We start from the raw sequence: 23,536 nt of genomic DNA on the forward strand, positions 1-23,536 counted from the left end.
TTAAACTACCATTTCTTTTAAAAGAATCACCTCCACGTAAAAATGCAATGACATATAAAGTCGTTCACACAATTTCTGGAGGAGTACAGAAGTTCAAAGTTCTGTCCATAGGCCTGGGTTAAAAAATAGACATAATGTACTAGAATAAGAGGACCTTAAGGGCTAGCTATTTGTCAAATTCATTTCCTATTTCCAGCATGAGTCTGGCACACTGACACTTTAAAATAGAAAACACAGAGAAAAAATAAGACTTTTAGATTGAATGAATGAATGAATGAATCGAATGAATGATTAGTTATTTTAGATGCCCATTACTGCCCCAGAGATCTCTTTTTCAAAACACCTTTCATTTTGTTTAATGTTTATTTATAAAGCATGATTTTCAAAACATATAATTTTTAGATCACAATCCTCTGATAATTTTCCACTTTGCATCATTTATAATACCAAACTGACTGTCTCCTCCCCCACCCTCCACCCCCCACCCCCGCCTTGGAATATATAGTTCTATTTACAGTTCAAGATTTCATTAATGTTCCAGGCATTGTTGCCATCACTCATGAGCATGATGATCTTTCATTTAGCTAAAATTCTAGATCTTGGTGACCTGAAAGTCTATTAAGCTAAAGTCATTACATGTTTCTACTTCCTCAGTGGACATTTAAACCTAACTCTATATTTTTACTATTTAATTTCCTTGTCAGTTTCAACCTACTGTTCTAATCTATGAAACTCTTTGTAAATTATATGACATAGTAGCTTGAACTCCCCATTTACATTTATCTCTAAATTTATTAAGTATGCCAAATAAAATCATGTCATCAAATAGTTGATTTAAAAATGATGCGAAGAAAGGTTCAGTAATAGAAACCAGAGGCCTCCTGCAGTTTGACACAGAAATATTAACCAGTATTATTTGGTAGGAAAGATTTATCAGCTAAAAATTCAACAAACTACACAATAATATTATCCACATATGCTTATCTTAATCATAAAAATATTAGAAATTATTTCAAATGCTTTGTTGAAATCTAGATGATTCAGATGAGGCATCACATCATCTGTGATATCTTTCCCTGACATTCAATGATGCATACCTTCTTTGTGTTCCCATGAAATTTGTCAAGTCCCTTTCATAGTCCGTACCACAATACACCAAATTTCCTTTCATATCTGTCTTTCCAAGTATTGTGAAGTCCTTGAAGAATGAGTTTGTGCTCCCTGTATCTCTGCATTCTCAGAACCTTGTGAATAGTACTTATTCAGTAAACATTTGTCAGACTGTTAAGAACAGGGATATTCTCATATGTTACCTCAGACTGTAGAGTCCTGTACAAAGTTTGCAGTTTTCTCTGGGTTTATTCTAGGATGCAAATCACCAAAAATAATTCACAACAATTTGTGGGAATAGATGAGCCAGTTCACCTCTTTGTGCCTTACTTAGAACATTCTTACTATTTTAAATTCATGCACATATGGAATATGTGACTTGATTTTATTACAGAAAGATAATTTCATCTTTTTAAAGCTAAAACTGTATGTGTTATTATGGTTATTTCTCTTTTCTTCCTTTCATACTGCATCTTTTGTATTTCTTTTTAAAATGTCAAAAACAGTATCTCATTAACACCTCTCAGAGAACAGTTGCCAGTGTTTCCATTCATAGACTTGATACTTGGAGTGCCTACTTCCAAATCATAGGAAAATTATAAAATGCAACAAAATCACAATGTCTCTGAATATTTATGCACTCAGGTATATAAAATTTGCATTGAACTTTCTGTTCTTTGCCTGATACTAATACATTTATTTAAGTATTTGGAGGATAAAATGCCCTTAGCTTATGGCTGCCTTTTGATGGCCAGACACAGATCCATTTTTCCCAAAGCCAATGTATATAAGAAGATACTCACAGATAAAATATCTGCACACAGGTTGAGTAATTAGCATCTACTACAGACCGGAAAACTCAATGGAGGGAGAACAAAGTGACCTTGTACCTTATGTGTAATCTTTACTAATTGAACTCTAAGCTAGCCCTTGAGATTTTTATGCAGTCTGCAAGAGAAAGACCAATGGAATACCAATAGATCCTCTTATATTTATTAGTTCATTCTGCAAATACTAAAGTGGAGTGAAAATTGATTCAATTCATTTGTAATCCACCACCAAAGGGGGAAAAGTGATTTTTAAACTCATCTTATCCACTTACATATACATAGAAAAATAATATTTCCAAGGAAAATCAGGAGAATGTTTTTAATAGCAATGGGCACACAAGAATTTGACCATGTTTGTAATTTCTTACCATCTTATAAAATTTCTTCAAAAAAATTGTAATTTTGAATCAAAAACACTAGTAAATATTTATGTTGAACAAATACTGTGGTTAAGGTGCTTTTATGGGCCCCAAGAATACAACATAAATAATATAACCAATGCCCTAAAAAATCATAATCTAATGGAGAAACAAAATATTGAGAACTCACTTATTCAAAACAAGGTAAAGTAAGGGAAGTATTTGACATCGATGTGAAATAATGCTATGGGAGCTTAGAGGATTCAATGATGAAGTTTTATAAAATGGGAAAAATTTGAGTTGTGCATTGGGGGATTAGCATAACTTCACAAGTTTTAAAGGATATTCTAAGCAAAACCAAAAATATGGGCAAGAGCTCTGAAAATATCTAAAGATATAATGTAATTGAGAAATGGAATGCAGCCCTGTGTGACTGGGCTAGAATAAGGAGTCATGACAGATAAGCCAAGAAATGGAAGTAGTAGTTAAATTTTGAAGACCTTTCTTTCCATTTTAAATTATTCGGACTTCAGCTTCTGGCAATGAGGAACTACTGAAAAATTTTGAAGTGTGGAATGGCAAGAGTTAAACCCGAGTATCTATCAGTGTTTTAGAATGTTTTCATTGGTGACAACACAGAAGGTTTAAAAACAATAATGTGAAATGTAAGTGTACTGTTAAGTGAAGAAGTTCTTGGTTGTGGCAATGGAAGTGGGATTGAAAGGGGGGAAGATTTATTAAAAATTAGAATTATGACTTGATATTTGAATGAAAGTAGAAGTTAAGGAAAGTAAAGATGGCATTGGGATTGCTACTCAATATACTTGTCAACAAAATGTGCATTCTTTTTTTTTTTTTAAAGATTTTATTTATTTATTTGAGAGAGAGCATGAGAGGGAAGAGGGTCAGAGGGAGAAGCAGACTCCCCGCTGAGCAGGGAGCCCGATGCGGGACTCAATCCCGGGACTCCAAGATCATGACCTGAGCCGAAGGCAGTCGCTTAACCAACTGAGCCACCCAGGCGCCCCAAAATGTGCATTCTTAAATATTACTGTTTCATATCTATTTAATTTTAATGAGTGTTCTTAATCCTGAAAAAATTTAAGTTTAGAAATCTCTAAGTAATCTTCTCCCATTCATGCATATGTGTGTTTTATTTTACCAAAAGATCTTCAAGAATAATTTTTCAGAGGAAACTAAATAAATAAATAAAATAAAATAAAAATTTACATTTCATTACATGACCAAACATTTCCTTAAGATCACAGTTTTTTTTCCTTCATTTGGGGAGCAGAGGAACAGTCTTTCTCCTTCCCCATTCTCCTTTTCTACGTGGTTAGTGTCTCCAAGAATTCATCTTTTTAGCCTATGATAAATAAAGAAATGTATCTGTATAAAGATATATTTGACCTAATTCAGTTATTTCAGTTCATTTGCTGTGGTGTGTGTGTGTCCGTGTGTGTTCCTGTGTGGGTGGCAAACATGTATGTAAAGCGTCAAAAGGTAATTGGTGGGCATTTCAGTAAAACACAATGAAACTTCCCTGATTTATCCAATTATATGCAGATAACAGTTTCCTAATATTACATCAATACATAGAAGTAGGTAATGGTGTTTTTGCAAGGATCATTGTTTATTTTTGGAAAATGACATATGCTAGTGAGCAGTCTATCTTTGAAGGATGAAATATATCATAATCATATTCACTAGAATACCAAAGTAAGAACTATATATCAGAAAAAAATTATGTATAAATAAAGTACTGAGTTCATCTAAGTTTTAAAAAAACTGATTATCAGGTCAAAACCATTCATTAAACAGAATAAACCATATGATGTTATCTCCTTACTAGGATAATTTTCGGATACATGCTGTTTTTTTCTTTTATGCAAATCCTAGAATCTATCGTTGCTTTGGGTTATTTGTAACCAATAAGATTTTCATGGTCAGATGCTTCTTTTTAAGAAGAGTTATAGATTTTTTCTCTCAAAGTGGTTCCAAATGGTGCATGAGTCTACCTTTGAGACACACTTTGCTACAATAAAATCACCTTTAACTTAGAGTTGTATATGTGAACAGCCTTAAATGTATGACTTGGTTTACTTGGTTTAATTGCATATGGCTCATTGAATTTGAATTAAATCTTAAAAATACAGTTGGGTTTGATATCCACATCAAATAGCACATAAAAATTATGTGTTTTCCCCCATTATGCCAAATTTGAAGGAAAAACACCTTCACATTACACTAGAGAGAACAGTTTAAGCTTATATTCTTCCCACACATCCAGCAACACTAGAATATTTGACATGCCAAACAAGCCAATAGAGATTACATATTGAGATGGGAAAGCACTTTGAGGACAGACAAAAGGTGAGAGTGACTAGAACATAATGAGCAAGACCAAAAGAGTAGTAGGCAGGATCAAGACCCCCTTTAACAGTCAGGAGACACATAGGCTACCTGCTTTCAGCTCTGCAACATCAGCTGAGGCCATGAACAAAGGAGATATATATAAAATATTATATATATAAAATATATTTTATATATATATTTTTTATATATATAAAATATATTTTATATATATAAAATTTATATATATAAAATATATATAAAATATTCACTGGGCTTCTTCACCGTGCTAAAGAAGGAGCCCGGTGAATATTTCATAAATATTATCACGCAACAGCCTTATTTAGGAAGAGTTTTAAGTTCAGTCAGAACATATATACACATACATATACACATACATATATATGTATGCAATTTTTTAGATACTTCCCTTCTTCCTCTCTGCCCTTAATTTCCATCTCCCAGGTGAACAGAATTATCATGCCACCTTCTTGTTAATCAAGACCTCATCACTATAGCATCCCACCATTACTTCAACTAACTCTTTACTCAAATCAAAGTTAAATCTATGAAGATCGTGTTAAAATCACAGGGCTGCTGTAACAAATTACCAAAACCAGCTTGCTTAAAACAATAGAAATTTATTCTCTCAAAATTCTTGAAGTTAGAAGTCCAAAATCAAAGTGTTGACAGGGCCAGACTCCCTCCTCCAAAGTCTCCAGGAAGAATCCTTCCTTGCCTCTTCTAGCTTCTGGAGGTTGCCGGCAATCCTCGACGTTCCTTGGTTTGCGGCAGCATAACTCCAATCTCTGTCTCTGCTTTCACATGGCCTTCTTCCTTTTGTGTCTCTGTGTCTCCACAGTTTTTCTTTTTATAAGAACACAAGTATTGGATTTAGGGCCCATCATAATCCAGTGGGACCTTATCTTAACTCCATCTCATCTGCAAAGACTTTCTTCCCAAATAAGGTCCCATTCACAGATACTGAGGGCAGATACTGAGGGTTAAAACTTCAACATATCTTTCTGGGAGCACAATTCAGTTCACAGTAGGGGAAGCTAATACTCCGTGGTTGTTTAGAAGGACTACCAGATCCTATATCAAAGTCAGAGTAACTCTAAGGTTTGTTTGCATTTTTAAAGGACCTTGTAACACAAATGTATCAATAACGAATAGACTCATAGGGATCAGAACATTCTTGGCACCTGCTTCCTGAGCTTCCAGCTCCTTAACTTTCAGCAAACCCACAGCTCAAGATCTACCGCAAGACCCACTTGCCAGAGTGGACCAGCTACAAAATGAAGAGGAGATACTATGCAGAAAACTTAGGCTGTGCATCTTATTTTTTTTCCTTTAACAATGTTTTTGCTTTTATGATAAATATTTAAATATTTTCTTTGGCTCCAATTATATGAATAATGGCTTTATACTTCATTTTAATTTTTTCATATTATTGTGGATTTAGATTTCATATATGGAAAACATAAAGGATATCCAGGCAAAAATTTTGGCAACAGAAAACTACACAAATGTAAATGATTTGGGGAGGCCTGGATTTCTTTTCTTACAAAATACTTCCCAAGTGTGATGAAAAGAACAAATAGAAACAAAGCAAAAGAGCCTTTGCGAAGTTTAAGTCAGATATTCTGGATTCCTCTGTGCTTGCTTGGTAGAGTAAGTATGCATCCACAATTCTGAAAGACTTATCCCTGATTGGGGTAAGGACAGAGGATGTGATAACTTTACTTAGGCCATTAAAATCCTGAAATTCAAGTTTTAAAATTATTCAAAAGGAAATGAATGCATTTTAAAACAAAGTGTTTTTCCCTGTATGCAAGATGCTTTTCAGAGTACAACTTTGTCATAAAATTGGCCTATACCCTGAACAATAAATGTATTTCCTTTTTTAAATAACTTGGTTCATTCATAAATCACATGCGATCAATTCATAGCTCAAATGATTTTAGTCAATGTAGCAATTGCAGCTAAAATTGGAATGGCTTCTTTTTCTTTCTCAGAACATTATTTGTTTAAGAATCAGAACTTAATAAGAAATTCTGAGTCTTAAAAATCTTTTATCAGTTTTAATACAACTTTAGAAAAAAGGAAATACATTACTCTAAAGTAAGTTGCCATGGTATAAAATATCCATTTACATTTTTGTTAGGTTTAGCATTTCTTCTTTGTTGATTACAAAAAATATGTTATGCTAAATTTTATTATTTTGATTATTGATTTCCCAAGAGGCTTTGGTCTGAACTAAAAAGCTACAGCTTAAGTTTTATAATTAAAATTTATAGTGAAACATTTATTTTTCATGCAGTTAATTTATACTCAAGAAAAAATTTAATACTTATTTAAGTAATCATATGAGTTTCTATGGTGCCTTTTATTCAACTGTTTTGAACACTCTGTGTTAATGGGTCGCTCGGTTCTTGTCCCAGATGTACCAAAGAATTGGAGACACAAGACCGGAATGGGGAAGTAGAGTTCATTGAGTAGATAAGTAGATACAGCACCCTTTCAAGGCAGAAAGTGGACCACTGCTGCTGCAAGAGTGGCAATGGCACTGAGAAGCTCTAGCTGCCTCTTTTTTAAGCCTACTTTGTGTACATGTAAATTTGGCTTTCATTGGCATTTTTGATTGACAGCTGGTGGTTACATAACATTTTGGTTTTTGCGCATGCGCCTACCCATGATGCATTCTGTTGTAATTGTATTTATTTATGTAATGTACATTTATGAGTTTCTAATGAGCTTTTGTAGTCGCCCTAAGGGAAAGTTGCTTCTCTTGTATGCATGCTTAGCTCTTGGAAGTCCCCTTGTGGTTTTTGAGCTCTCTGGCTAGGCCTTTCCTGTTCTGTTAGACCTAAGAGATAGGGTGTGACTGAGGATGGATATAAGTATCATGCAATCTTTACCTTGACTTCACTTCCTAGCTCCCATTTTCAGATTCTTCTTCCAGGGAGGGTTTTAACAAGTAGGATCAGAAATCAAAACACCATCTGAACAAGCAAGGAGTGCACTTGCTTTTTGGGAGCAGCCACTGGAGTTCAGCCCAGTGCTCATCCTGTTCATTACAGCCCCTGGGCTACCAACTGGCTTGTCTTTCCTTGGCCTATCACATCACAAGTCAGGGCTTATCTCTCATTACCCCTCTCCCTGAAAAACTGCCTCCCCCTCCCAGCAGAACTAGAGAAATATGGAGATGAAGTGCTTAAACTTTATTAATTCAATTTAAAGATATGAAAAATGAGACCATTTTTAGATCCATATCTCAGTAAAATTTTTTAAAAAGCTCATAATGGTCTAAACCAGAAGGTGGCAAATATGGTTCATGGGCCAAATCTGACCTGCTGCTAGTTTTTGTAAGTAAGAGTTTACTGGAACATAGCCACAGCCATTTGTTTATGTATTATTTATCTGCTTTCACACTACAACAGCAGAATTGAGGAATTATCACAGAAACTGTATAATAGATGAGAACCTATAGAAACCCTTGACTTCACCTTTTGGACTGTAATGCCTGAAGTATTTACCATTTGCTTCTTTAGTGCACAGTTTGCTAATCCCTGGTCTACATCAAAACATTCTTACTTTATTTGTACAATTTCTGAAGGCAAAATATTCATAAATTAAATTCCATGGAAAGATTTCCCATAGCAATAGAAAATATGAATAGACCAATTATTAGTAAGGAGATTAAGTCAGTAATCCACAATTTCCCAACAAAGAAAAACCCAGGACCAGATGGCTTCACCAGTAAATTTTACCAAACATTTAAAGGAGAATTAATACCAATCCTTCTCAAATTCTTTCAAAAAAATCAAAGAGAAGGGAACACTCCCAAACTCATTTTATAATGCCAGCATTATCCTCATACCAAAATCATAAAAGGACATCACTAGAAAGGAAACTATAAGCCAATGTCCCCGATGAATATAGATGCCAAAATTCCCACTAAAATACTGGCAGACTGAATTCAGCAGCACATTAATAGGGTCACTGAACATGATCAAGTGGGGTTTATCCATGGGATGCAAGGATGATTCAACATACATAAATCAATCAATGTGATTCACTACATTAATAGAATGAAAGAAAAAGAATTACATCACTTCAATAGATGCAGAAAAAACATTTGACAAAATTCAACATTTATTTATGATAAAAACTCAACAAATTAGTCATAGAAGGAAAATATCTCAACATAATAAATGCCATATATGACAAGCCCACAGCTAACATCATACTCCATGGTAAATGATTGAAAAGTTTTCCTCTAAGATCAGAGCAAGGCAACAATGCCCATTCTCCCTATTCCTATTCAACGTGGTTGTGGGAAATCCTAATGGAAAAAAAAAAAAAAGAAAGAAACAAAAGATATCAGAATTAGAAAGGAAGAAGTAAGATTGTCTCTTTTTGCAGATGATATGATTTTGTATATGGAAAATCCTAAACACTCAACCAAAAAATGTTAGATCTAATCAACAAATTCAATAAAGTTGTAGGATACAAAATTAACATACAAAAGTCAGTAGCATTTCCATAAACTAACAATAAATTTTCTGAAAAATAAACAAATAAATCCCATTTGCAATAGCATCAAAAACAATAGAATATTTAGGAATAAATTTAACCAAGGATTTGAAAGACCTATACACTGAAAACTATAAAACATTGGTAAAAGAAATCAAAGACATATAAATGGAAAGTATTTTGTGTTCATAGATTGGAAGAATTGATATTGTTAAAATGCCAATACTACAAAAAGTCATTTATAGATAAATACAATCCTTATAAATTTTCCAATAGCAATTTTTTTTTTACAGAAGTAGAAAAAACACTCCTAAAATTTATATGGAACCACAAAAGATCCTAAGTAGCCAAAGAAATCCTGAGAAAGAAGAACAAAGCAGGAGGTATCACACTTCCTGATTTCAAGCTACACTATAAAGCTATAGTAATCAAAACAGACCAATGGAACAGAATTGAGAGCTCAGAAGTAAACCAAAGCATATACAGTCAACTAATATTTGACAAGGGAGACAAGAATCCTCAATGGAGAAAAGACAGTGTCTTCAATAAATGGTGCTGTGCACTCGCATGTAAAAGAATGAAACTGGACTGCTATATTACACCATTGGCACAAATTAGCTCGAAATTACTTATTAAAAAAAAAAAAGAATGAAATCTTGTCTTTAGCAATGACATGAATGGAGCTAAAGAGTGGTATGCTAACTGAAATAAGTCAGTCAAAGAAAGACAAATACCATGTGATTTCACTCATATATGGAATTTAAGAAACAACAAATGAGCAAAAGGGGGAGAAAAAGAAAGAAAGGTAAAACAAGAAATGGACCCTTAACTATAGAGAACAACTAATGGTTGTTCTAATGGTTCCCAGAGGGGAGGAGGATGGGGAGATGGATCAAAGAGGTGATGGGGATAAGGAGTGCACTTGTGATGAGCACTGGGTGATGTGTGGAAGTGTCGAATCACTATAGTGTACACTTGAAACTAATATTACATGTATAGTAACTAACTAACTGGAATTTAAATAAAAACTTAGAAAAAACTTGAAGTGAATGAAAGACTTAAATGTCATATATGGAAAACAATATGGAGGATCTTCAAAATATTTTTTTTTAAAGATTTTATTTATTTATATGACAGAGAGAGACAGCGAGAACAGGAACACAAGCAGGGGGAGTGGGAGAGGGAGAAGCAGGCTTCCCGCGGAGCAGGGAGCCCAATGCGGGGCTCGATCCCAGGACCCTGGGATCATGACCTGAGCCGAAGGCAGAGGCTTAACGACTGAGCCACCCAGGCGCCCGGATCTTCAAAATATTAAAAACGGAACTACCATATGACTTAAGAATTCCACTTCTGGGAATATATCCAAAGGGAGCAAAAACATATCTGCATCTTCATGGTCATAGCAGCATTATTTACACTATGACATGAAAACAACCTAAGTGTCTATGAATGGATGAATGGATAAAGAAGTTGTGAGCTATAAATGTTATTCAGCCACAAAAAATAAAGAAATCCTACCATTTGCGACAACACGAGTGAATTTTTTTTTAAGATTTTGTTTATTTATTTGACAGAGACACAGCGAGAGAGGGAACACAGGCAGGGAGAGTGGGAGAGGGAGAAGCAGGCTTCCCGCCGAGCCCGATGTGGGACTCGATCCCAGGACCCTGGGATCACGACCTGAGCCAAAGGCAGACACTTAACGACTGAGCCACCCAGGCACCCAACATGAGTGAATCTTGAAGGTTTTATGCTAAGTGAAATAAGTCAGACAGAGAAAGACAAATATATGAATCATCTTACTTACATGTGAAATCTAAACAAAATTAAAAAAAAAAAACTCAGAAAAAGAGATCAGACTTACGGTTACCAGAGGTGGATGGTGGGGGTAGGAAGAATGGGAGGAAGGTGGTCAAAAGACACAAACTTCCAGTTATAAGATAAATAAGTATGGGGGTGTAAAGTGCAGCATAGGATGTAAAGTACAGCATAGGGAATACAGTCAATAATACTGTAATAAATTTGTAAGGTGACAGAGGGCAACTACACCTTTCATGGGGAGCATTTTGTAATGTATATATATGTCAAATCACTCTGTTGTACACCTGAAACTAATATAATATTGTATGTCAACTATACTTCAATTAAAAAATAAAAGGTAAATCAGTACTAGGATGTACTGTACAATGTGATGACTATAGTTAACACTGCTGTATGATGTACAGGAAAGTGGTTAAGAAAGTAACTCCTAAGAGGTCTCATCATAAGTAATTTGTTTTTCTTCTTTCTTTTTTAATTGTATCTCTATGATTTGATAAATGTTAGCTGAACCTATTGTGGGAATCATTTCACAACATATGTAAACTAAACCATCATCCCTATGCACGTTAAACATATACTGTGATGTATGTTAATTATTTCTCAATAAAACTGTAAAAAAAAAAAAGATTCCCCATACACATGTTAAAACATACTGTATTCTTTTAACCAGCATAAGATAAATATCTGGAAATAACTGCTTTAATCCCAATAACCAGAACAGCATCTATCATAGTAGGGATTCAATAAATGATTGGTTAAATAAATAAATCTTTAAAAATGTATGTACATTTTGCACGTGATATTTATTTTAGAACAGATTTCTTTTTCCCAAATCTTTGAGTAAAACAAATGTTTCAGGAAGAATGCACAATGAGATTTATAGTACTGTTTCAAGCCCCAGGTGGGAGAAGCTCAGTAGTTTGCCCTGAAGGTTTCTATAGGTTTTAAAAGAACAAAGCAACCCTCCCTCCTTTCCTCAAAAAGTGCGTGTTAAAAATATTCTACAGATAAAATATATGTATAAACTATGAACTAATTTCAAACATCTTCTATTATAGCAATTACTACCCTGTATCCAAGCATAAACGTAGTTTAAGTCCTCAAGACATTGGTGATTATTAATGGTCCTAAATGCTTCTAATCCCTGTCTCCTACAGCAGCTCAGGAAGTAGAAGAATTTGCAACACTCAGGGCTAGTTCTCTTCCTCAACGACGATCCTGTTTTGTGCTGTTCACACAGATCTGCTTCATATTCCCCTAAGGAATAAGGTTCAGGGCACATCATCCAAGCCAGCTACACAAGAGGGAAGGAAACAAGAGGAAAGCCTAGCCTGCAAAAGAATTCAGACCATGAAAATAATCAAGGAATTATAGAAGCAAGCACAAAGCATACACTTCTCCCATAATCACTCTTTTTTTCTCCAGTTTCTGCACAGATACAAACCAAGGAAGGTGACCATTCACCATCTAGCCACAGAATCAATTTGTGGCACAACAAAACACTCAAGACATCATTTCCCTTTCTCTCCCCTTTCCTCTTCACTCGCTTTGTGCTTTTAATTTCAGGATTCTTATTCCTATTTTCACCTAATATAAAAGCAAACCAACATTTCTTATGGTGAGAAAAAGTATTCCTTTTCTATGTAAATTATGCAAAAAAAAAAAAAATCCTCTGTGGCTAAACTATCCAGTTTTGGTGTCACGAGACAGAACTGTGTGGCCAAGAGTAGGGCTCTGGAATCAGTCTGCTTCTGTTGCAGGCCAGCTGCACATTTCCAAGCTGGGTGACCCTGGACAAATGGCTTAACCTCTCTGTGCTTCATATTCTTCTCTACAACTGGAATAGTATCTCATAGGCTTGTTGATAGAATGAGATTATGTATATAAAACCCTTAAAATTGTGCCTGGTATATAGTGAGCACTCCTTTATTATGAGGTGGTATTATCATTCGTGTTAATGAGGTTCAAGGTTTTAGCTTGAGACCCTCCAAAGCCTGGCCCTTGCTCCCTTCTGCTACCTCCTGCTTGTGCTTCATCACGCTGCCTATCTCTCTGCTCCACTGAAGCCAGATTACTTTTTAGTCCCAAACTATATTATCTCTGTATTCCTTGTCTGTGTTCATACTGCACAGCTCCCCCGCCATTCAACATTCACTTTACACTATCAAGCTTCAGCCAAGTAACACTGAACACTGCTATATTTGTGCTCCTAGCCAGACATTTAGTACAGATTTCTTCCTTTCCCTTTCTTCCCTTCCTCCTCTTGACTAGGAACTCTTCAAGGACAGGAGAGTATTTTGGCCACTCTTAGCCATAGCACCTATCAGCTGTTAGATAGGACGCATTTTTTAAATTGCATGTTGAATTAAAGAAGGCTTAAGGACCCAGTCTAGTAATTCTGAAGTCATAAAATTCTGTTTAAAGTATGGCCTCATGGCGCAGCGCCTGGGTGGCTCAGTCGTTAAGCGTCTGCCTTCGGCTCAGGTCATAATCACAGGGTCCTGGGATCGAGCCCCGCATCAGGCTCCCTGCTCCGCAGGAGGCCTGCTTCTCCCTCTCCCACTCCACTTACTTTGTGTTCCCTCTCGCTGTGTCTCTCTCTGTTAAATAAATAAATAAAATCTCAAAAAAAAAAAAAGTATAGCCTCAGGAATTGGCTCAGTGACCTCTTCTGGCAGCAAATCTCACTACTATAAACTCATGAGGGGATTGTCTTTACTTGTTCAAAATTCAATGTCCTTTCAACACATGTGGTGAATTACGAAACTTACTCTTATTAATGAAATTCAATTTTGAATATATCTGAGCTGTTTCTAACAACATCATTCAGAGTTCTCCAGAGTTTTCTTCTTTCTGAGAAAAGTAATCCTCCATTTGTCTATTTCCCTATTCTTTCATTATAAGAATAATATAGTGCTTTTCTTAATCATTTATACTGTCTTTAATTAATTGGTTCAACATATATTTTTTCATTATATAAAACAAATGTCTCCATATTTTTACCTTTTAGTAAATTTTACCCAAATTGACTGAAGTTATCTTACATAAATATCTATGTAATTTTTGTTTTCCAAATTGACCTTTTGCTAAAGAAATACACATCGCCTACCGTATCATGAAGGCTCAAAAATGCATTTGTGTTTGTGAAATGGTGAAATCAATGGATAGGATTTTATAGTTTATTCAGATATATCCCAAATCCAAACACTTCTCTCCATTGTCACTGCTGCTAAAGTTACAATCACCATCATCTCTCAACTCATTGGCTACAGTCACCTTTAGACAGGCTGCGGCTTCTAGGCTTCTCTCTCTGCTGAATGTTTTACAGAACATCTGAAATGATGTTTTAAAATTTTCATCAGGTCAGACTAGTCCCCTGGTCAAAACCTCCCTATGTCCATTGTACCGTGAATAAAGTCTGGACTCCTTACAATGGCTTATGAGGCCCAACGTCACCTGCTGCTACCTGCCTGTCAATCCTTCCTCCTCCTGCCCCGCACCGCTCACATTCCTATGCCCTGGATTACTACACCACAGGCACACGGGGATTTTTTTCCCTCCTTGAACATGCTGTGCCTATTCCTTTGTATCTAGTGTCCCCTCTCCTTGTAATGCTCCGTCCTGAAGGTGAGGCTGCGTCCTTACCATCACTCAAATGTGACCTCCTCAGCGAGGCTTACCTTCCCTGACTGCCTCTGCTCAGGATGACAATTCAGTCCCGTTGCTGCGGACCACTCTGCGGCTGACATCTCTCCCAGTCAGTTATCTCTCAGCTTCGTGGGCCTAATGGCCCTGCAAATTCAGTTTGCCCAGGATCTTGGCATTCGGATCCATTAGTCTCTGCTGTTCCATACATTGAAGCTTCCCTCTTCCAACACCTGGTTAAAGCAGAGAATCTCACAGACCTCTGTGCCTGAGTCGTTTTGTAGCTGTAGGCCAATTGTTTTTTCCGGCAGCTCATCATCCATGTCATAAATAACCTAGGGAGAGCTGGGATTGTAAACTGGGCCTGTTCCAGCCATGGGACCCTCGTGACATTACTGGGTCACCACATTTGTTATGGGATTACTCAGCACAGTAATCTCTTCCCAAAAGCATACGCAAAAGCACTGAGCATTCCTTCAAGTAGGAGTTCCTAAAGCTACTCCCTCTAGAGGTCTGGCCTCAAGAAGCTGGGAGGAGAAAACAGCCACTTTCCTCTTCCACTCCACTCTTCTTTCTCTCCATCTTTTGTGAACTGCCACAGGAATAAACAAATAAGGCCTTCTTCCTATTGCCATTTCTACATGATTTCAAACTCCTTTATGTAAGTAGCAAAAGTAGTCATTTATGTTTGCTGACACACATCAATATGAAAAATAAAAATCAATGAATCATTTTAATGTTTCATCCTTAAGTTACGAAGCCTCTGGATCTGAGCTAGACCTCAAATAATAAACTAATCCACGAAGTCTGGTCTTTATATATAAAAGAGAACTGAAGGAATTTGGAAATCCTCTCTTTCTCCAGGCATTTGTGTGTTTCAGTCATTTAAGTGCCCAACTCTTGTTTTTGGTCAGGTCATGATCTTCGGGTTGTGGGATTGAGCCCCATCCAGGGCTCTGTGCTCAGCATGGAGTCTGCTGGAGATTCTTTCCACCTCTCTCTCCCACTTCCTCCTCTGCTCCTACCCCTGCACTCTCTCTCTCTCTCAAGTAAATAAATAAATAAAATCTTTAAGAAAAAAAAGAAATCCTTTCTTTCTCAAGATTGCCTGACTTTAAGCCATATGTCAAAATAATCCTTTAAATGACAGAAACTGAGGGTCTTGTCCCACCTCTACCCCACATCAGGCAGATGCCTTAATTGCCCTAGAAGGAAAGACAAGTATATAAAAAGCAAAAAAGAAAAAAGAAAAATGCCTATTGTCATATGACTGGCGTAGACAGAAATGTAGAGAATGGAAAAGAATAATTGTTTTCCTGCATGTAATGCAAAAAACAGGATAAAGATAACTTTATTTAGGTAAGACTTTATCAACAAAAATAATAAGAATAACTCCACAACTTAATTACTATTTATTCAGCTAATTAAATCATAGCCATGATTTAGGAAATACGCACATGCATACACACACATACACAAATCTGAGTTTCCAAGTAGATAACTCAGGCCATTTGTTGGCTTTCATTATTTGTTCTCATTCTGGGTAGGATTTTAAATGTTTGATTTTGCTGACTTGCCAGCAAAGATTGTTTTGAAAGCATCAAAAAAGATTGGCATTTGATGCTGAGGCAGAAAATCTAGGAAACAATGTACAAGTGAAGACTTTTTTGAGTACACACTTTTAAATTAGGGTTGGATTTGACCCCAGTTGTACCTTCCAGCTTCTTATATAGATGATTTGTTTGAATTATCAAAATCCTATAAAATGAGGATAATAAAACCCACCCTAAAATATTGCTGTGATGGTTAAATGTCAATCAAACATACTAAAAATCCTTCAACAGCTGTTACAATATATAGGCAAGCTATTCATCTATGTTTTATATCTTTGAGAAAGAATAGTTAAGATTTTAAAGACAAGACAGAAATGCCAGATCTGTACTCCATATTTTTATTACCTATAATGTATTTGAATCCAATATTAAAGTGTAAACAGGCAGGGGGAATGCCAAATTAGGGGAAAAGATAATTTCCTATCAAACATAAGCCAAGGCTATGTGTATATCCAGAAAGAAATCTGACTGAACTTTGCTTTCAAATCTACTGACTTCAGGAAGAAAAAATGGATTAGGAGTTTGGGGGACATATAATGGGAATGAGATTGACATGTGTGTGCATGTGTGTGTGCGTGTGTAGATGTGTCTGTACGTGTACTGGGTATGGAATGCCTAACCACCACTTACTAACCTCTAAGTTTGGGAAGCTTATGTCCTACAGCAAGAAGACATTTTTGACAGACAATTCATCCATATAACACCGTTTGTGAAGGCACTCTCTTAAAGAGAAACTAAATCCACTCTTTATTTTACTTTAAACTATTCCATAGTTCCACTAGATTTGTTCTCGGTTGGGGTAATGTAAGTGGGCCAGTTTCCCACTTTGTATTAAAGAGAATCTCCGTTCATTATAGAATAAATAATTCAATAAGGTTTGAAAGCACTTGCCTGCATTTTATAGCCAATCATGTTTGTGGGCAAGCATCTTAGTCTATTAGAGCTGCTGTAACAAAATATCACAGCCTAGGTAGCTGATAAACAACAGAAATTTATTTCCCACGGTTCTAGGGGCAGGGAAGTCCGGGATTGTGGGTGTTTGGTGAGGGCTTCCTGGTTCATACATGTACATCTTGTCACTGTGTCCTCACATGATGAAGGGGGCAAAGGCACTGTCTGGGTCCTCCTTTATAAAGGCACTAATGCTATTCAGCTCCCACTATATCATCTTTGGCATTAGGATTTCAACATTTGGGAGCACCTGGTTGGCTCAGTTGGTAGAGCATGTGACTCTTGGTCTCAGGGTTGTGAGTTTGAGTCCTACCTTGGGCTTGGAGCCTACTTAAAATTTTTTAAAAAATAGGATTTCCATGGAACACTACATCAAAAACTAATGATGTAATGTATGGTGATTAACATAACATAAAAAAATAAATAAATAGAGGTTAAAAAAAATAGGATTTCAACACAGAAATTTGGGGAGGATACAAAAATTCAGACCGTAGCAGCTGGAATACATCAACATGAAAATTAAAGATATTTAGACAAATCATCTAATTATTTGGTCTTTGGTTTTTTAAGCATCCAGATAATTATAAACATCCAGATAATTCAGTAACCTCTTGTTTTCGTTTTTGGTTTTGTTTTTGTGCTATGTGTACAATTTATTTTGTAGGTAGGAAACATAAAAAATAGAGATGATGAAATATACTTTGGTTAACAAGATATATTATTTCCTTAGAGTTTCAATTACAGCACTCATCACTCATTCTTTTTATTAATATTTTTCTTACAAAGCACCTGGGAGGCTCAGTAGGTTAAGCATCCAACTCTTGATTTCAGCTCAGGTCATGATCTCAGGATTGTGAGAGATCCCTGGGTTAGGCTCACTCAGCGTGGAGTCTGCTTGTCCCTCTCCCTCCCCCACTGCCCCTTCCCTGCCTTCCCCCCACTCGCTGTCACGCTCCTGCTCTCTCTCTCTAAAATAAATTAATAAGTAAAATCTTAAAAAAAAATTCCTCTTATTATATATTCAAACAATTCACATGATTCAACAGCATTTTTCTAAAGCTTAATGAATTTATATAAACAAAGAGCACAATAATATATAGAGAAAGATCTATGTTTGAGAAGTATGTAATTTTTTTTTTTTTGGTTTTCTTTTGGCTATTTAGCTGCATATATGGTACACCCAGTATATTTAACTAACAGACTTTTTTTTTCTTTCTTTCCCAACAGGCTTAGGATGCAATAATTCAAGAATTTTATAATACAGTGAAGTAGCTTAACAACTGTTTACGTGCTTCCCATGATATGTTCTCTATATTGTAAGTATATATTTACTTTGATGCTGGCTTGATTGTGGGAGAAATGTGTTCAATTAGAAATTATAGGTAACCTAGATTGTGTCAGAATTATTATAGCTAAAACTCATCCAAAGTCTAGAAAATTTGTAGAAGTTTATCTTATATGAAGAGATATTCTGTAAATTTAGATTTAATGTTGTATCAAAGTTAAAGCTTAATATAATTATCTGTTGTGGTAGAATAATATGCCTTTGAGGTTTATATTTTTAATAAATATTTTACCTAATATCCTTAATATTTCTATACTGTTCTTTAGTTTTCTATAAATTTTTTAAAAATATTGGACCTGCAAAATTTTATGCTAAAATATTAAAATCTTGAAATCATCTTTTTAAAAATATAATGTGTAATATCATTTCAAAGTCAGGTCAATTTCTATATTAGTTATCTTTTCAAAAATGGTTTTAGTTTTGGCAAGTTAATACCTACACCACTCAATCATCTGTGTGTGTGTGTGTGTGTGTGTGTGTGTAGTTTCTTTAATAAGTTACATAAAAAAGAGAAGAAAACTGATCTTTGCTTGGTAAAAGAAACTCTTACTATTAATTTCACATTGCCAGAAAGTAAAGAAGGGAATGAAAGGTTGGGATACTATGCTGTTTTTGAGTTCAGTACTAAGCTGAAAGTACTAACTCACAGCAGTGGGAAGGAAAGGAGGTAGCCCAATACCTTTTCCTCACAAGAAAATAAGCCAAAACTAGAGCCCTTCAGTAATCAGAAGTGTCCCCAAACTTTATGGCATGGTTAGGCCATCAGGAGATGCTGTTCCTTAACAACACTTGATAATGCCAGACCTGCAATACTCATCCCAAGCCTTGCTCTCCTTTCTCTCATCCCTTTCCTTGCTGGGGCCCCTGCCTGAGCATCTAACATCTACCACAAGTGACTTGGAACTTAGTGAGCCTTGATCTCTCTCTACAAAAGCAGGAGGATGAGGTGTGACTGATTATACTGTGGAGGCTGGAGTGATGGTAGATAGGTTATTAACATGTCATTTCAGAACACTGAATGCTTTTTGACACAAAATATAATTTCATACACAATATGTGGTTCTAAAGTAGTGCTATCTAATAAAAATATAATGTGAGCCAAACATGTAATTTAAATGTTTCTTGTGGCCACTTTTTTAAAAAGTAGAAAGAAGCAGGTAAAATGGGTTTTAATAGTATATTCTATTAACCCTGTATATTCAAAATACAATCATTAATATGTGATTGATGTAAAAAATATTGAGACCTTTTATGTTCTTTCCTTTTCACACTAAGTCTTTGAAATCCTGGGTGTACCTATAGCACATATCAATCAGGATACTACATTTTTATTGGATATTCTTGATTTGTATTTAGATTTCATAAAATTTACAGTAGAAAAAAAGTAGATTCACAAAGCCAACTTGTCCCACATATACTTAAAGTATTCCAATAACTAAATTGAGTATCACTTTTTAAATTTAACAAAAATTAAAAGTAATTTCCTCTGTCACACTAGCCACATATCAAGTACTCGACAGTTCCACGTGGCTAATATCTACCACGTTGGACAACTCTTTTCCAGAGAACTGTTGACATAAAGCCATAATTCTGCTACCTAGTGAATTTTGTAGGTTGATGTCAGAACACACCAATGAAGCTTATAACTTCAAAATTTTAATGAGAAAAACATGTCAAATCCTACACTTCTGACTTAAAATGAAATTTTAACCACTCTCATCTTATCCATGAGAAATTATAGATGAGAATATATACAATGTCTAAACATTAAGGCTATAATGCACATTGGAATTTGTTCAGTGTAAATGCCCTGTTGTAACTGAACAAATTAGCTGATCACAGCCCTTTCCATTACAATGAATGATTCAAAAGCAAAAAGTAAAATAAAATTTTTAAAGATGTCTCTGTAAAATACACTGTTAAAAAATGAAAATATAAGCTTCAGACTTATAAATCACATATCTGATAAAGGATTTGTATTTAGAAATTATAAAGAAGTCTAAAAACTTAACAAAAATAAAACAAACAACCCAGTTTAAAAATGGGTAAAAAGATATGAATTTCACTAAAAAGATGTAAGTAAGTATATGGGAAGATGTTCAATGTCATTAGTCATTAGGGAGATGCAAATTAAAACCACAATTAGAAACCACTAGACACATATTAAAATGGATACAAAATTTTAATATTGTAGCCTCAGACAATATTCTACTGGGATTAGAGATGAATAAGCACCAGTTATTGGCCCCAGGGAAGGGTTTTAATAAGCAAATGGCCAGAGGCTGCACCTTAGTGCCAATACTTAAAATGCTTTCGGCCAGGGACCAGTTGGCCGGCAATCTAATTAATTCTGATCATAGCTCAACATCAAAAGAAATAATGAGCAATGGAAATATGAAAAGATTATGGACACTAAGTATACAGTGTAAAAATATGCACAGCAAATGTAAAACTCTACTTTTCTCTTTGACAGTATACTAGCTGTTGAACGGAGAGGTACTTTTGAAATGAGGACAAAAAACAAACATTTCTTCCCAAACCATACTTCCATGTCTGTAATTTCTTTTTTTTTTTTTAAAGATTTTATTTATTTATTTGAGAGAGAGAATGAGAGAGAGAGAGCACATGAGAGGGGGGAGGGTCAGAGGGAGAAGCAGACTCCCTGCTGAGCAGGGAGCCCGATGTGGGACTCGATCCAGGGACTCCAGGATCATGACCTGAGCCGAAGGCAGTCGCTTAACCAACTGAGCCACCCAGGCGCCCCATGTCTGTAATTTCTTTTTTTTTTTTTTAAAGATTTTATTTATTTATTTGAGAGAGAGAATGAGAGACAGAGAGCACGAGAGGGGGAAGGGTCAGAGGGAGAAGCAGGCTCCCCTCCGAGCAGGGAGCCCGATGTGGGACTCGATCCCGGGACTCCAGGATCATGACCTGAGCCGAAGGCAGTCGCTCAACCGACTGAGCCACCCAGGCGCCCCCCATGTCTGTAATTTCAAGTGACTTCCTCAAGCAGCATATCTCAATGATACATTCAGTGTCTAGCCTGGACAAAATCACTTACTCATTGACAGAAACATGACTTTTTTGAGATAAAGATAATAGGATCCCTTAAGACCAAAAGAAAATCCTGCAAAATCCTGATCACTTATAGACTGACTTTTTCTAATACTTGATGATTTTCTTTATCTCCTAGTTGCCTGAGGAATATTTTGATGTGTTCCTATTGATACATTGATGTAAATGGATGTGATATCATTGGGCATATTTAAAAATCACATCCATATGCTGTATTAGATCATGAAGAAATCATTTCAGAGTAAAATATCACCAAAGAGTATATTAAAAAGTCACTTACCCTTGACTTCTGAATAGTTGAATGAGTTGAATCATTTAACCTTTTAGCTTTGAGCATGATATGTTGACTTAATATCTGATGAAGCACCAGAAGATGGATTCAAGAAGAACTATCTCAGCATTGAAAACTATTTAACAAATCTTCTGAATGCTTGCTATAAATCTTAATAGATATAATTGAAAGTTTAGATTTAATTTTACTAAGAAACAGAATGTATTAGAACCAATTTATCCTTGAGTCAGATATAAACAGCATCTTCTTGCAGTTATGAAATGATTATATAATGTCTTATCGTATTTTATCTTTATATTTTAATTGTGATAAACATTTTAATGTACCTAAAATTGGCAATCATTTTGCATACTAAGTATCCATGAAGTGGTCTGCAGATGCTGAAAGATTGATGTCATGCTTAGGAATAGCTCCTTCACAGCCCTTGTACACTATCCTAATGCTTTTTACATTCAGAAGAGAGCAAATTTTACTCCAAAGAAATATAAAGAATCATTTAAGTATTGTGAAGTTGTGCGGGTAGGAGGTTGGGGACATTGTTGGGTTTTAAAGCAATAGGAAAAAAGAAATAAGTATCATCATACTTTCAAATCAAAAGCTATTCTCACATTTCACAAATAATTTAACATGACTTATGAATATAAAATTTTAATGTGACATGAATCAAACTTGATCTTTACAGCATATAGACTACATACTGAAAAAATGGAATAGTGTATGGGCACATGGAAACACAACAGTTGCTAAACCTTTGACATTTACCTTTTCCGTATGCATCAAGCCAAAATTTAGATTCATGGCCATCTTAGATCAACCAGCAAATATTTATCAAGAACTTATTAATTCAGAGCATATTGTAAGATGCTGCAGGGATGAACCCATGAGATGTGACATTTTTCCTCAGAGACTTGGTAGTTTTATCTTCTTCTTTCTCATGTTCTAAATTTCTCCTTTCACATATGTTTTCATTTGGGGTGGGGAGCGGGGCGGTATAGTGATCTTAAATGGTAGTGGTCAGACCATTTGCCAAAGAATATGTTTTTTGGGCCAGTTGTATTCCTTAACAAAAATCAATCCCAGATTCCTTTTCATTCCCTAACATTCAGTAAATACCTATTCCATTCAAAATGTAAAGGGATTCTAATACCATTCTCCAATAAATGGAACCAGGGCTCTTTGAAGGAATGGCTGATTTCAAGGCTAGGGCAAGGAATACCCAAGATGAGCCTGAAGGATCTCATTTACCAGAAGTAAGGAACTGTTCAAAAAAAAAAATAAAAGAATGGGAGCCTATCAAAGGAACCAACTGTAAGAACTCATAATGGCCAATTTTGAGTAAAGTAAAATAGAATAATTTTATCAACATAGCAAATGCTATAGTATTACAGTATAACCCAATGTATAAAATGAATATCCACTAGTGCATATTTATATGAATAAATGATTAAATAAATAAATGAAAGAGAAAAGACAGTCTCTCATACAGAAAAAGTCCAAATAATTTGTGTAAATACTCTGTCCTCCAGGAGAGGGGGCATAACTCTCAGCTCCTTAAATGTGAGCTGCATGTAATGACTTCTTCTCAAATACTACAGCATGGAAAT

The 23,536-nt window shown here is 35.4% G+C and overlaps 1 protein-coding gene across 1 annotated transcript in view; it reads left to right on the forward strand.

The window, feature by feature from the left end:
* Positions 1-23,536, forward strand: part of FUT9 (fucosyltransferase 9) — a 175,061-nt gene that overhangs the window by 78,376 nt on the left and 73,149 nt on the right. Inside the window, exon 2 of the mRNA XM_006727560.3 lies at positions 18,448-18,536. The gene's annotated coding sequence lies outside the window, so the exon portion shown is untranslated. The remainder of the gene's footprint in view (positions 1-18,447; positions 18,537-23,536) is intronic.

The sequence above is a fragment of the Leptonychotes weddellii genome, chromosome 8 (assembly GCF_054177405.1).
Source record: "Leptonychotes weddellii isolate Sample4059 chromosome 8, ASM5417740v2, whole genome shotgun sequence".
Lineage (NCBI taxonomy): Eukaryota > Metazoa > Chordata > Mammalia > Carnivora > Phocidae > Leptonychotes > Leptonychotes weddellii.